A 12,770-nucleotide genomic window follows, 5' to 3' on the forward strand; every position below is an offset into this window, starting at 1 on the left:
CATCCTCAAGACCTTATTAATATCCCCTTTATTAATACCTATCTTCCACTTATACACTTCGATCAGGTCTCCCCTCATTCTTCGTCTAACAAGTGAATGTAACTTAAGAGTCTTCAATCTTTCTTCATAAGGAAGATTTCTAATGCTATGTATTAATTTAGTCATCCTACGCTGAATGTTTTCTAACGAATTTATGTCCATTCTGTAATATGGAGACCAGAACTGAGCTGCATAATCTAGGTGAGGCCTTACTAATGATGTATAAAGCTGCAGTATGACCTCTGGACTTCTGTTGCTTACACTTCTTGATATAAATCCCAGTAATCTATTTGCCTTATTACGTACGCTTAGGCATTGCTGTCTTGGTTTAAGGTTGCTGCTCACCATAACCCCCAAGTCCTTTTCGCAATCTGTATGGCTAAGTTCTACATCATTTAACTTATAAGTACTAGGGTTATGGGCACTCCCAAGCTTCAGAACCTTGCATTTATCTACATTGAACTGCATCTGCCACTTTTCTGACCAAGAATAGAGTTTGATGAACATCAAAATGGTATACAATACCGACAGGTATTGCAACAGTTAGACAACTTTATTCCGAAACGTTTCGCCTACACAGTAGGCTTCTTCAGTCGAATACAGAAAGTAGGCAGGAACAGTAGAGATGTGAAGACGATGTAATCAGTCCATCACCCTTAAAGTCGTAGAATTTGAGGTTGTCAGTCCCTCGGCCTGGAGAAGTTCAGTTCCATAGTCAGGAACTATCTGAAGATCAAGCGACAGTGCGGAGACTTAAATACTGTCGGAAGGAGAGGTGCAGGGTAGTAGTAGTAGTAGTAGTAGTAGTAGTAGTAGTAGTAGTAGTAGTAGTGAGAGGCCACTGAGAGGTCATGTCATGTATACCATTTTGATGTTCATCTTGTCAGACACTGCAACACGTGGCATCTTGGTACAGAAAACACCTTGGACAAGCTTTTCAAGTGAGAAGTGTTGGATCTGAGAGGGACATGACCTCTCAGTGGCCTCTCACTACTACTACTACTACTACTACTACTACTACTACTACTACCCTGCACCTCTCCTTCCGACAGTATTTAAGTCTCCGCACTGTCGCTTGATCTTCAGATAGTTCCTGACTATGGAACTGAACTTCTCCAGGCCGAGGGACTGACAACCTCAAATTCTACGACTTTAAGGGTGATGGACTGATCACATCGTCTTCACATCTCTACTGTTCCTGCCTACTTTCTGTATTCGACTGAAGAAGCCTACTGTGTAGGCGAAACGTTTCGGAATAAAGTTGTCTAACTGTTGCATATGTGTCTTACCTAACAAGAATAGAGTTTGTTTAAATCCTCCTGAAGTTCCATAACATCTACGTTTGAATCAATTATCCTACCTATCTTTGTGTCATCGGCGAATTTGCTCATATCACTAGTAATTCCTTCATCAAGATCATTGATATATGTGTGTGATGAATGGTTTGAAAAACCGACAAGTTGAAGATTGAGACACTTATGCAGCATATGGGAATCTTTATTCAGGAAACGTTTCGCCACACAGTGGCTTCATCAGTCCGATACAAAGAGGAAGGCGTAAGGAGAGGAGGAGTATGAGGTAATCAGTCCCTCAGCCTGGAGTCGATGTGTTCAGTCCATCAATCTTGTAGAATGTACAGCATAGGGCCGTAGACGTGGCTTATATACTGTAGTGAGGTGAGGTGAAGCAGGCGGAGGCGGGGTCATAGTGGTACCATCCACTAGTCGAAGTAGGTCTTCGTCCAAAGGTTGAACAAGTGTTGAAGAATTCTTTGTAACAAGATCCCACGATGCTGCAGTGTCTGACAGTTGTGATGAATGGTTTGAAAAACCATTGGACTGATGAATCACTGTGTGGCGAAACGTTTCCTGAATAAAGATTCCCATATGCTGCATAAGTGTCTCAATCTTCATCATTGATATATATAAACAACAACGGGCCCTGTGGAACGCCACTTGTTACAGATCCCCACTCGGATTTAACCCCATTTATGGACACACTCTGCTTCCTGTCAGTGAGCCATGACTCGATCCACGAGAGCACTTTTCCCCCAATGCCATGAGCTGCCACTTTCTTTAACAGTCTATGGTGCGGAACTCTATCAAAAGCCTTACTAAAATCTAAGTAAATAATATCAAATTCTTTATCGTGGTCAACAGCCTCAAAAGCTTTACTGAAGAAAGTTAATAAATTAGTTAGACAAGACCGGCCTCTTGTGAATCCATGCTGAGTATCCTTAATCAAGCTATGCTTATCGAGATGGCTTCTTATAATTTCAGCTATAATTGACTCTAGTAATTTGCCTACAATTGAGGTCAGGCTTATTGGGCGGTAATTTGACGGTAACGACTTGTCCCCTGTTTTAAAAATAGGAATTACATTAGCCATCTTCCACATATCAGACACTACACCTGTTTGAAGAGATAAATTAAAAATATTAGTTAATGGTTCACAGAGTTCCATTTTGCATTCCTTAAGAACCCTTGAAAAAACCTCATCAGGAACCGGCGACTTATCTTGCTTCAGTCTATCTGCTTCACAACCATTTCACTAGTGACTGTGATGTTACATAATTTATCTTCTAGCCCACTATAAAAATTAATTACTGGAATATTGTGTCTTCCTGTGTAAAAACTGAGAGAAAATAATTATTTAAAATCGAGCACATTTCATTCTCTTTGTCAGTAAGGTGCCCATAGTTATTTTAAAGGGGACCTATCTTATCTCTAACTTTTGTTCTATAGACCTGGAAAAAACTTTTTGGGTTAGTTTTAGAATCCTTAGCAACTTTAATTTCATAGTCCCTTTTAGCTTTTCTTATCCCCTTTTTAATGTCCCTCTTAATGTCAATATACTGATTCATAAGATGACCCTCGCCTCTTTTGATACGCCTATAAATTCCTTTCTTATGCCCTAGTAGATATTTCAGCCTATTATTCATCCATTTTGGGTCATTTCTATTTGATCTAATTTCTTTATATGGGATAAACGTTCTTTGAGCAGCATGTATAGTGTTCAGAAAACTGCCATATTGATAGCTCTCTTCGTTACCCCAGTCAACATATGATAAGTGTTCTCTAAGCCCATCGTAATCTGCTAAGCGAAAATCTGGGACTGTTACCGAGTTATCGCTACTATCGTACTGCCATTCAATGCTAAATGTAATTGATTTGTGGTCGCTAGCACCCAGTTCCTCTGAAATTTCTAAATTATTAACAAGGGATTCAAGCAGGTTATTTCCCCTTGTAGGTTCTGTCACAAACTGCTTCAAAAAACAATCCTGAACTACTTCTAAGAAGTCGTATGATTCTAAATTCCCAGTCAAGAAATTCCAATCAATATGACTAAAGTTAAAGTCTCCTAGAATTACTACATTATCGTGCCTTGTGGCCTTAACAATTTCCTCCCATAGTAGTCTCCCTTGGTCCCTATCTAAGTTTGGGGGACGGTATATCACTCCTAAAATCAGTTTTTCATGCCCCTCTGAAAATTCTATCCAAGCAGACTCTGTATGTGTTACTTCAGACTTAATACCCGTTTTTATGCAGCAGTTCAAGCGATCTCGGACACACAATGCCACCCCACCCCCCTTCCCGATACTTCTATCTACTTGGAACAATTTAAAACCCTGAATATGACATTCCGCAGGCATGTCCCGACTTTTTGAATTAAACCACGTCTCAGTTAAGGCAAATACATCAATGTTACCTGCACTAGCAACTAATCTCAACTCGTCCATCTTATTCCTAGCACTACGGCAATTAGCATAATAAACATTGAAAGACTCTCCTTTCTCTTTACCCTTCCTGCTCATTTCTGTTTTTCTACTAAACCTATTACTGTCCTTATCACCCAAAGTCACTGGCTTTTCAATATCTACCTCGTTCTGCTTATTACTAGTTCCCCTAAAACTCCTAATATTACTACACTGGGACTTCACTGTTTTCCTGCCAAAACCCATACCACTAACTATTCCTAGTTTAAAGTCCTAACTGCTCCCTCCACTGCAGTTGCCAGTGCTACCACCCCAGACCTAGATAAGTGAACCCCATCCCTTGCATACATGTCATTTCTGCCATAGAAGAGGTCCCAGTTTTCAATGAATGTTACCGCATTTTCCTTACAGTACAGTGGACCCCCGGATAACGATATTTTTTCATTCCAAAAGTATGTTCAGGTGCCAGTAGTGACCGAATTTGTTCCCATAAGGAATATTGTGAAGTAGATTAGTCCATTTCAGACCCCCAAACATACACGTACAAACGCACTTACATAAATACACTTACATAACTGGTCGCATTGGGAGGTGATCGTTAAGCGGGGGTCCACTGTATTTGTCTAGCCAGCAATTGACACCAATTGCCCTGGACAACCATTCATTTCCAACTCCCCTCCTTGGCAAAACACCACATATGACAGGGTTCCCACCCTTACTCCTAATTATTTCTATTGCTGACCTATACCTGCTAATCAGGTCTTCACTCCTACGTCTGCCAACATCGTTGCCTCCAGCACTGAGACAGATAATAGGATTGCTCCCATTACCTCTCATGATGTCATCCAGACGGCTAACAATATCCTCCATCCCAGCCCCAGGAAAGCAAACTCTCTGTCTCCTCCTGTCCTTCAAGCAGAACACCCTATCCATATACCTAACCTGGCTATCCTTAATGTCGTTCGTCGTGACGTTCCCAGTAGTCGACTCACATTCGTCGGGTAGCACTGAGAATGTATTAGATGTTTCCACAACAGTTTCCACGGCAGTCTCTTTCTTCTTCATCGTTTCTACCTTTCCATTCGTCCTCTTGATCGTCAACTTCGTTCCCTGCTGTCCAGCCACTGACCAGTTTCCCTTCTTGACCTGAGGACTCAAAACAGGAGGACTACTACGAATCTTCTTGTTTTCCTCGGTCAGTCGCCGAATCTCCAACTTCGCCATCCTCAATTCTTCCTTAAGCTGTTGGTAAAGTTGCTCGATGGAGGGCATCTTGCTTCAATTCGTAGAGAGCGTGCAAACAGGTCTTCACAGAGCTAAGTACACGTCACTACTGCGCAAAAGCCAACCCAATCAGGAGCTACTGCGCAGCACGTCCGCACGGCCCAACAGCGATGTGTACACTGACCCAACAGCGATGCTACACTGAATACTTCACAATATATAAGTAACTGTTGTGCCAAACCATACGACGGGCGGGGTAAGAACCCGCGATCAGAGTCTCAGAGCTCTATTATGCTTTGTTTGCAGTCGTTTCATTACAATTTCGTGAGTCATGTTGTGCCAAATAACGCAGAAAAATAGTCTGAGACAGAATAACGCAGGTAAGTACTAATGATTGTAGTGACTTATATTTACATTTGAATTCTTTGCTAACAAACAGCCATCTTCTGTACAGCCCAACTACATGAAATTTAAAAGCAATCACAAGCAGGTACTCTAAAAGACAGAATAAAATTGAAACTTCCTCTTTTTCCAGTACAAGTATTTACTGAATTGTTCGTTGGTAGCAGAGTGCGCGGCCAAGAACAGTGCACGTCAGAGTGCGCGGCCAAGAACAGTGCACGTCAGAGTGCGCGGCCAAGAACAGTGCACGTCAGAGTGCGCGGCCAAGAACAGTGCACGTCAGAGTGCGCGGCCAAGAACAGTGCACGTCAGAGTGCACGGCCAAGAACAGTGCACGTCAGAGTGCGCGGCCAAGAACAGTGCACGTCAGAGTGCGCGGCCAAGAACAATGCACGCCCATCTTGTTCTGCTGCTCTCAGTTATTCCCAACCACGCTCGTAAATCCTACCCAGCATAGGTACGTCGATGACACGGTAATGATGACTTGACTACTACTTCGAATGGGACTTGAATATCGACCAGGAGACTGACGGCTGTTTATAGTCAGCTCCATTAAAAGCTTGAAATGTGTCTTATTGCACAATGGTAACCAATGTGTATCTCTTCCAATTGCTCACTCGACAATACGAGATCAAAATGGTTTTTCAGAAGCTTTACTATCATGAGCACAAGATGTCTGTGTTGATCAGAAGATGGGAAACTTGCTTACTTACTTGCAGGATCTAAAAATAATTTTAATGTGATGTGTAAGTTGGCTCCGCCTGATCAATATATTTTTCACATCTTTTATGTTTTTCAATGAGATACTAAAATTATCAATAACTAGAGCCAATCAAGCAAAATCGGTGACATATTCGGAATCTTCATCACAAACTTACCCTAAAATCTGTGTAGTATCATTGATCCGACAATCAGTGTTGATCAGTGTTACCCGTCTTCTACAGATAGGTTTTCTAAGTGTGTAATATATATATATATATATATATATATATATATATATATATATATATATATATATATATATATATATATATATATATATTGTAACCACGAACGAGTGGTATTGATCAATAACAACACTGCGCTAGCCAAGGATGAGAATGGCTGCGCCATTCTTGTAGGGTTGGGTGGTCCTGTCGTTTAAAAGCGTCATGTGGTTCTCGCTTACCATGAGGCAGGCCAGTACAACATGGGTTCGAATCCTTGGCTAGCGCAGTGTTGTTATATATATATATATATATATATATATATATATATATATATATATATATATATATATATATATATATATATATATATATATATATATATAGGGAGTTACCACCTCTTGAACTGTCCTGGGGACCCTCATCCTCAGAGAAAAGAATAAACTTGCTTCAGGGAAAACTCAAGGTTCTCCCTGAAGCTGTTTGAGAACTTTCTCCTACCACCCCCTATATTTCAAGTATGTTTTATTTAAAGACAAAAATACATTGGCCAAACATTCACAAAAATACAACAGAAAGTAAAACAACATAGGTGACTCTGAGCTACATCTCGAATACTTCGTCCAGCTCCCCGGCGGTGGGCCGCATGCCCAGAATGCTGCAGGCATTTCCTCTCTGGATCGCAACACTGAGTTTCTGAAAGAGAAAGCTAGTCCTGTGGTCCTTGGTTTCTATGATGAGCTTTTCAACCAGCTCTTTGAGGAACTTTAGAGCACACTTGCCCCATGCTCCAAGGGTCTCTGACCCTATTGGAATGAAGTTATAGCAAGGGGGGAGTCTTCATATTTTCGGATCTTCTGGGTCTCCCTGTGGCTGGCAGCTCCACCCCCTTCCACTACGGAGTAAGGCAAGTAGGTGTCTGCCTGTGTGGCAGCACAGGTGTAGACCCAGGCAATCTGCTTTCCATCCTTCCAGGGTAGCATAGTGGCTCCATCAGGATGCTTTTGACTTCCATCAGACCTCTGTACTTGGGGTTCCCGTTGAGCTGGGCAACGGGCTGTGGCGAGGCTTCTCTTTATGATGTCATTGACCTCCTCATGTCTGACATACTTCCCTTCTGCTGTGTGACACACAAGACCATGAAGTCCGAATTGATCAGCTGTCGCCCTGCCGCAAATACACCTATGTTCGGTGAGGATGGGGGCAGCTAGGCGAAGAGCAACACCAATCCGAATGGCCTGTGGGTCGTGACGGGTGCCCAGGGAGGAATTGGGAACAGCTGACAGAAAATCTCCTTAGTGTGGTGCCTTCACTGCCAGGAGACAAGCTTTGTCCTTTCCTGAAGCATTGGAGAGCATTGTGTTGGCGATTTTTTCCATGATCAGTTTGTCCCATTGGGACTGTTTGTGCTGTTTCGGAGGAGCTGGTCTACTGGAGGAGTCTGTAAGGGTGTCCTACCGAATCGCTGCTTCAGTAAACCTGGGGTCTTGAGCTCCTACCATGTCTCTCAAGCGTTCGGGTACTATCTTCTTGACTAATGCACTGGAAGCCAAACACGAAGACAGAAAAGCAGGTAAAGCAACATGCGTTGCTTTACGCACCCCTATACCTCCCAGTCGCACTGGGAGGGTTGCCTGATCCCATTGCTCATCCTCTAGTGACAGGTTCAGTGCCTTCTTAATAGTTGATCTCAGGCGTGCGTCATATTCATCGAGTGTTGGGTTGTCAAAAGAGGGTGCACACCTCAAGAAGTGAGTGAGTCTTGGCATAGTAAGACACCTTGTGAGGAGATACAGAGCATCATGGGCATCAAGATCGCTTATTCTCTCCTCCATTCTCATCTGGTCATTCAATTTGTCCCTGAGGACAGTGTCGATGGCCTGGTGACCCAGCGGTGCCCCCAAGAGGGTGCTGTTGGACGGAGTGGTAGTAGAGACTTCCAGGAGGATTCTTCGCACAGCATTGATTATTTCCTGGTTCGCTGTGATGATTTCACACTTGGAGGGGTTGAGGATGAGTCCCAAGTCTTCTCCCTGTGTTTTCACCAGTTGAAGGTCCCCCACCAGGGACTCTTCAGTACCTGCCAGAGTGCCGCCATCCAGGTACCAGATATTGAGCTCACTGCATAGGCTGGAAATTAGTTCTCTTACTGCCAAGCAGAAGAGAAGTGGAGCGAGTGGGTCACCCTGCTGAACACCCTCTGATGATTGAATTTCATGTTCTCCAAACAGAAGAATTGAGGGTTTGCTGTAACCGGCTGAAATGAAGGGAAAAAGACTGGGGAACCGATCCCGAACAGCTGGCAAAACAGCATCTCTCTTCACCATATTAAAGGCATTTCTAAAATCAAGTTTAACTATGGCCTTGTCTTCTGGTAGGTCCCTGATGTAGGCCCTTGCGGCATGAGCTGCAGCTTCACTGCCTTGAGAGACCCCAAAGCCCAGTTGGTGTGGCTGGAGTAGAGTGGCAGCTTCTAGGCGAATTTTTCTCACTGCTGCTTTGGCAACGAGGCGGCGAAGGGTGTTTCCAACTGCAATGGGTCTGATTCCCCCATCCCTCTTCTTCAAAGCACATAGTGAGGCTCCAAAAAAGAAAGGTTTAATTTCTTCTGGGAATCGCCCAGCCATGCAATTGTTGACGAAAGTTGTTAACTCGGTGAGAAGAATTGATGCAGATTCACCGAGTACTGGATTTACCATCTCTTTGAGGTGCTGAGGTCGAATTCCAGTGTAACCTCCTGCAGATCCTGCTGGAAATGACACGATCGCCTTATAGACTTCCGATTCTGGCAAAATTAATTGTTCAATGATGGGGTTTTCCTCAGGGTTGTCGTTGATGGCTATGGTGTCCCTGGTTGGATGCTTGTCTCTTAGTGCTTGGGCCATGGTTTCATCCTTGGGGGCTACAGTGTCATATATATATATATATATATATATATATATATATATATATATATATATATATATATATATATATATATATATATATATATATATATATTTAATATGCCATGCCGAATAGGTAAAAATTGATCTTTTAGCAAGAACTCGTTTAAAATAAGCCCCCCTTTTAAAATTTTCTCTCATACGCTTAAAGATCTTAGATATATATTTTTCATTTATGTTAATGTAAAAGTTTATTATTTTATACTAGAAGAACCTTAGAAAACTTTCCTAACCTTATTATAACAAGCGCAATTTAATTTAGCCAAATAAATATATTTTAGATAAGTTTACAATGATTTAATAATAAACAAACATAATGAAATATATATTTTTTGTTAGGTTCAGAATGATTTTTGCGAAATTATTGCAGTCACAAATTTTTGCTTGCCTTATTTGGCAAGAACAGCGTTGCTATTTAGGTCAGAATCACAAGTCTAATATATATATATATATATATATATATATATATATATATATATATATATATATATATATATATATATATATGCAATAAGATCACAGTAAACAGGTGATTTCAAAATATGCAAAACAACCACTCTGAAAGAATAGAGAAATTCCAAGCGCTTTCGTGACTACTCACATTATCAAGGAACTATGAAAGTGAAGCATCCAAGGAAGCTATATAAGGGGTCGGCCAGCACCTCACTATCAGATCCCACAACGGTTAAACACGTGACGCGCGGCGAGCCAACTTGGATAGGTCCTTTGCAAAACTCACCCCCAAGCTATTTTTTTGTCCAGTGTATTATTAAATTCTTCCCAAATTCTATTAATTATAAATGGATCTAATTTATATAAACCAAAGGAAATATTCATATTATTGTCAAAACTGCTTTTTATGAAACAAGATTCAATTATATTCCTGTCGACCATGGACTTGCTTGATACTACTTTCTCAACTTTTTGAAAATCAATTGGATGGTTAAAATCTCTTACATGAATAAATAGAGCATTGGAATCTTGTCCAGTTCTAATGCTATATTTATGATGTTTTAATCTTAGTTCGAGATTTTTACCAGTTTGACCGTAATAAACTTTATCGCAAATTTTACAAGGAATCTTATAGACACATCCATCAGCATTTTGGGGGGAATTCTTAATCAAAGGTTTTTTTACTGTATCAAGATTTTTGAATACAACTTTAATATTAAAAGTCTTAAGAAGAGAAGGCATATCAACCAAGTTTTCATGGTAAGGGAGAACCAACATATTTTTAGTTGAATAAGGCTGGTTGCCCTTTTTTGGATTATATAAAGTGTTCCTAGCAACTTTAAAAGATTTATCAATTACATTTCTTGGGTATTTTAAATCATTACCTATTTCATAAATTTTAGATATTTCCTCATCTATGAACTCAGGACTACAAATTCGTAAAGCTCTCAAAAACATTGATGAGAAAACAGACAGTTTGACTCTATCTTGATGCGAGGAATAATAGTGGACATAGGAACAGTTATTTGTAGGTTTTCTGTAAATTTTAAATTTGAATTCATTATTACCCTTAATAATTAAAACATCTAGAAAAGGCAATGAGTTATTTTCTTCAAACTCAACAGTAAAGTTTATAGAATGGGCTAAGCTATTTAATTTTCCAAGAAAATGGTGTATATCTACATTTTTGGGCATAAGACACAAAATATCATCAACATATCTGAACCATTTAGCTCTATTAGGGAGGATTGTGTTAAGCAACCTTGTTTCAAAAAATTCCATGTATAGGTTACTAAGAACAGGTGAAAGAGGATTTCCCATTGCCATACCAAACTTCTGAGTGTAAAACTTATCATTAAATACAAATTTTGCATCAACAATGCAGAGTTTAATAAGTTTAATGATAGTAGGAACTGGCAATGGTAAATCATAGTTAACGAGTTCTTCAGATAAGAAACTTAATAAATCATCAACAGGAACTTTCGTAAACAAGGAAGTAACATCAAAACTAACCATGTTAAAATCATTTAAGTCAGTCAAGGAGCTTAATTTATCAACCAAGTCTATGTTGTTTTTAACATTAAAGTTAGAAATTTTGCCAACAATAGGGCTCAAAATATCAACAAGCCATTTGGATAATTTATATGAAACTGACCCTATGGAGCTAATAATTGGTCTGACTGGATTCCCTGGTTTGTGTGTTTTTATTAGTCCATACATGTAAGGTAAAGATGGATTAGTGGAAGTAAATTGTTTGACTAATTCATCTTTGCCTTTCAGTAGAAGTTTTATTGTTTTATTGAAATTGCTGCTAACGGTTTCTAGGGGATTTTTCCTAAGTTTCAGGACCACCTCAAAAGGGGCACTGTACAAGACGCAGGACCACCTCAGGAGGGGCACTGTGTACAAGACGCAGGACCACCTCAGGGAGGGGCACTGTGTACAAGACGCAGGACCACCTCAGAAGGGGCACTGTGTACAAGACGCAGGACCACCTCAGAAGGGGCACTGTGTACAAGACGCAGGACCACCTCAGAAGGGGCACTGTGTACAAGACGCAGGACCACCTCAGGGAGGGGCACTGTGTACAAGACGCAGGACCACCTCAGGGAGGGGCACTGTGTACAAGACGCAGGACCACCTCAGAAGGGGCACTGTGTACAAGACGCAGGACCACCACAGTAGGGGCACTGTGTACAAGATGCAGGACCACCTCAGAAGGGGCACTGTGTACAAGACACAGGACCACCACAGTAGGGGCACTGTGTACAAGACACAGGACCACCTCAGAAGGGGCACTGTGTAGAAGATGCAGGACCACCTCAGGGAGGGGCACTGTGTACAAGACGCAGGACCACCTCAGGGAGGGGCACTGTGTACAAGACGCAGGGCCACCTCAGGGAGGGGCACTGTGTACAAGACGCAGGGCCACCTCAGGGAGGGGCACTGTGTACAAGACGCAGGACCACCTCAGGGAGGGGCACTGTGTACAAGACACAGGACCACCTCAGAAGGGGCACTGTGTACAAGACGCAGGACCACCTCAGGGAGGGGCACTGTGTACAAGACACAGGACCACCTCAGAAGGGGCACTGTGTACAAGACGCAGGACCACCTCAGGGAGGGGCACTGTGTACAAGACGCAGGACCACCTCAGGGAGAGGCACTGTGTACAAGACGCAGGACCACCTCAGGGAGGGGCACTGTGTACAAGACGCAGGACCACCTCAGGGAGGGGCACTGTGTACAAGACGCAGGACCACCTCAGGGAGGGGCACTGTGTACAAGACGCAGGACCACCTCAGAAGGGGCACTGTGTACAAGACACAGGACCACCTCAGAAGGGGCACTGTGTACAAGACGCAGGACCACCTCAGGGAGGGGCACTGTGTACAAGACACAGGGCCACCTCAGGGAGGGGCACTGTGTACAAGACGCAGGACCACCTCAGGGAGGGGCACTGTGTACAAGACGCAGGACCACCTCAGGGAGGGGATGGGACATGTAAAAAGACTTAGTATAATAATGTCAAGTGACCTGTCATTATTAAACAAGCTATAGGAAGGA

At 42.1% G+C, this 12,770-nt stretch overlaps 1 protein-coding gene across 2 annotated transcripts in view; it reads left to right on the forward strand.

The window, feature by feature from the left end:
• The window catches only part of FucT6 (alpha-(1,6)-fucosyltransferase 8), a 628,228-nt gene that overhangs the window by 354,005 nt on the left and 261,453 nt on the right, over positions 1 to 12,770 (forward strand). The window lies entirely within an intron of this gene.

The sequence above is a fragment of the Cherax quadricarinatus genome, chromosome 8 (assembly GCF_038502225.1).
Source record: "Cherax quadricarinatus isolate ZL_2023a chromosome 8, ASM3850222v1, whole genome shotgun sequence".
Classification (NCBI taxonomy): Eukaryota; Metazoa; Arthropoda; class Malacostraca; order Decapoda; family Parastacidae; genus Cherax; species Cherax quadricarinatus.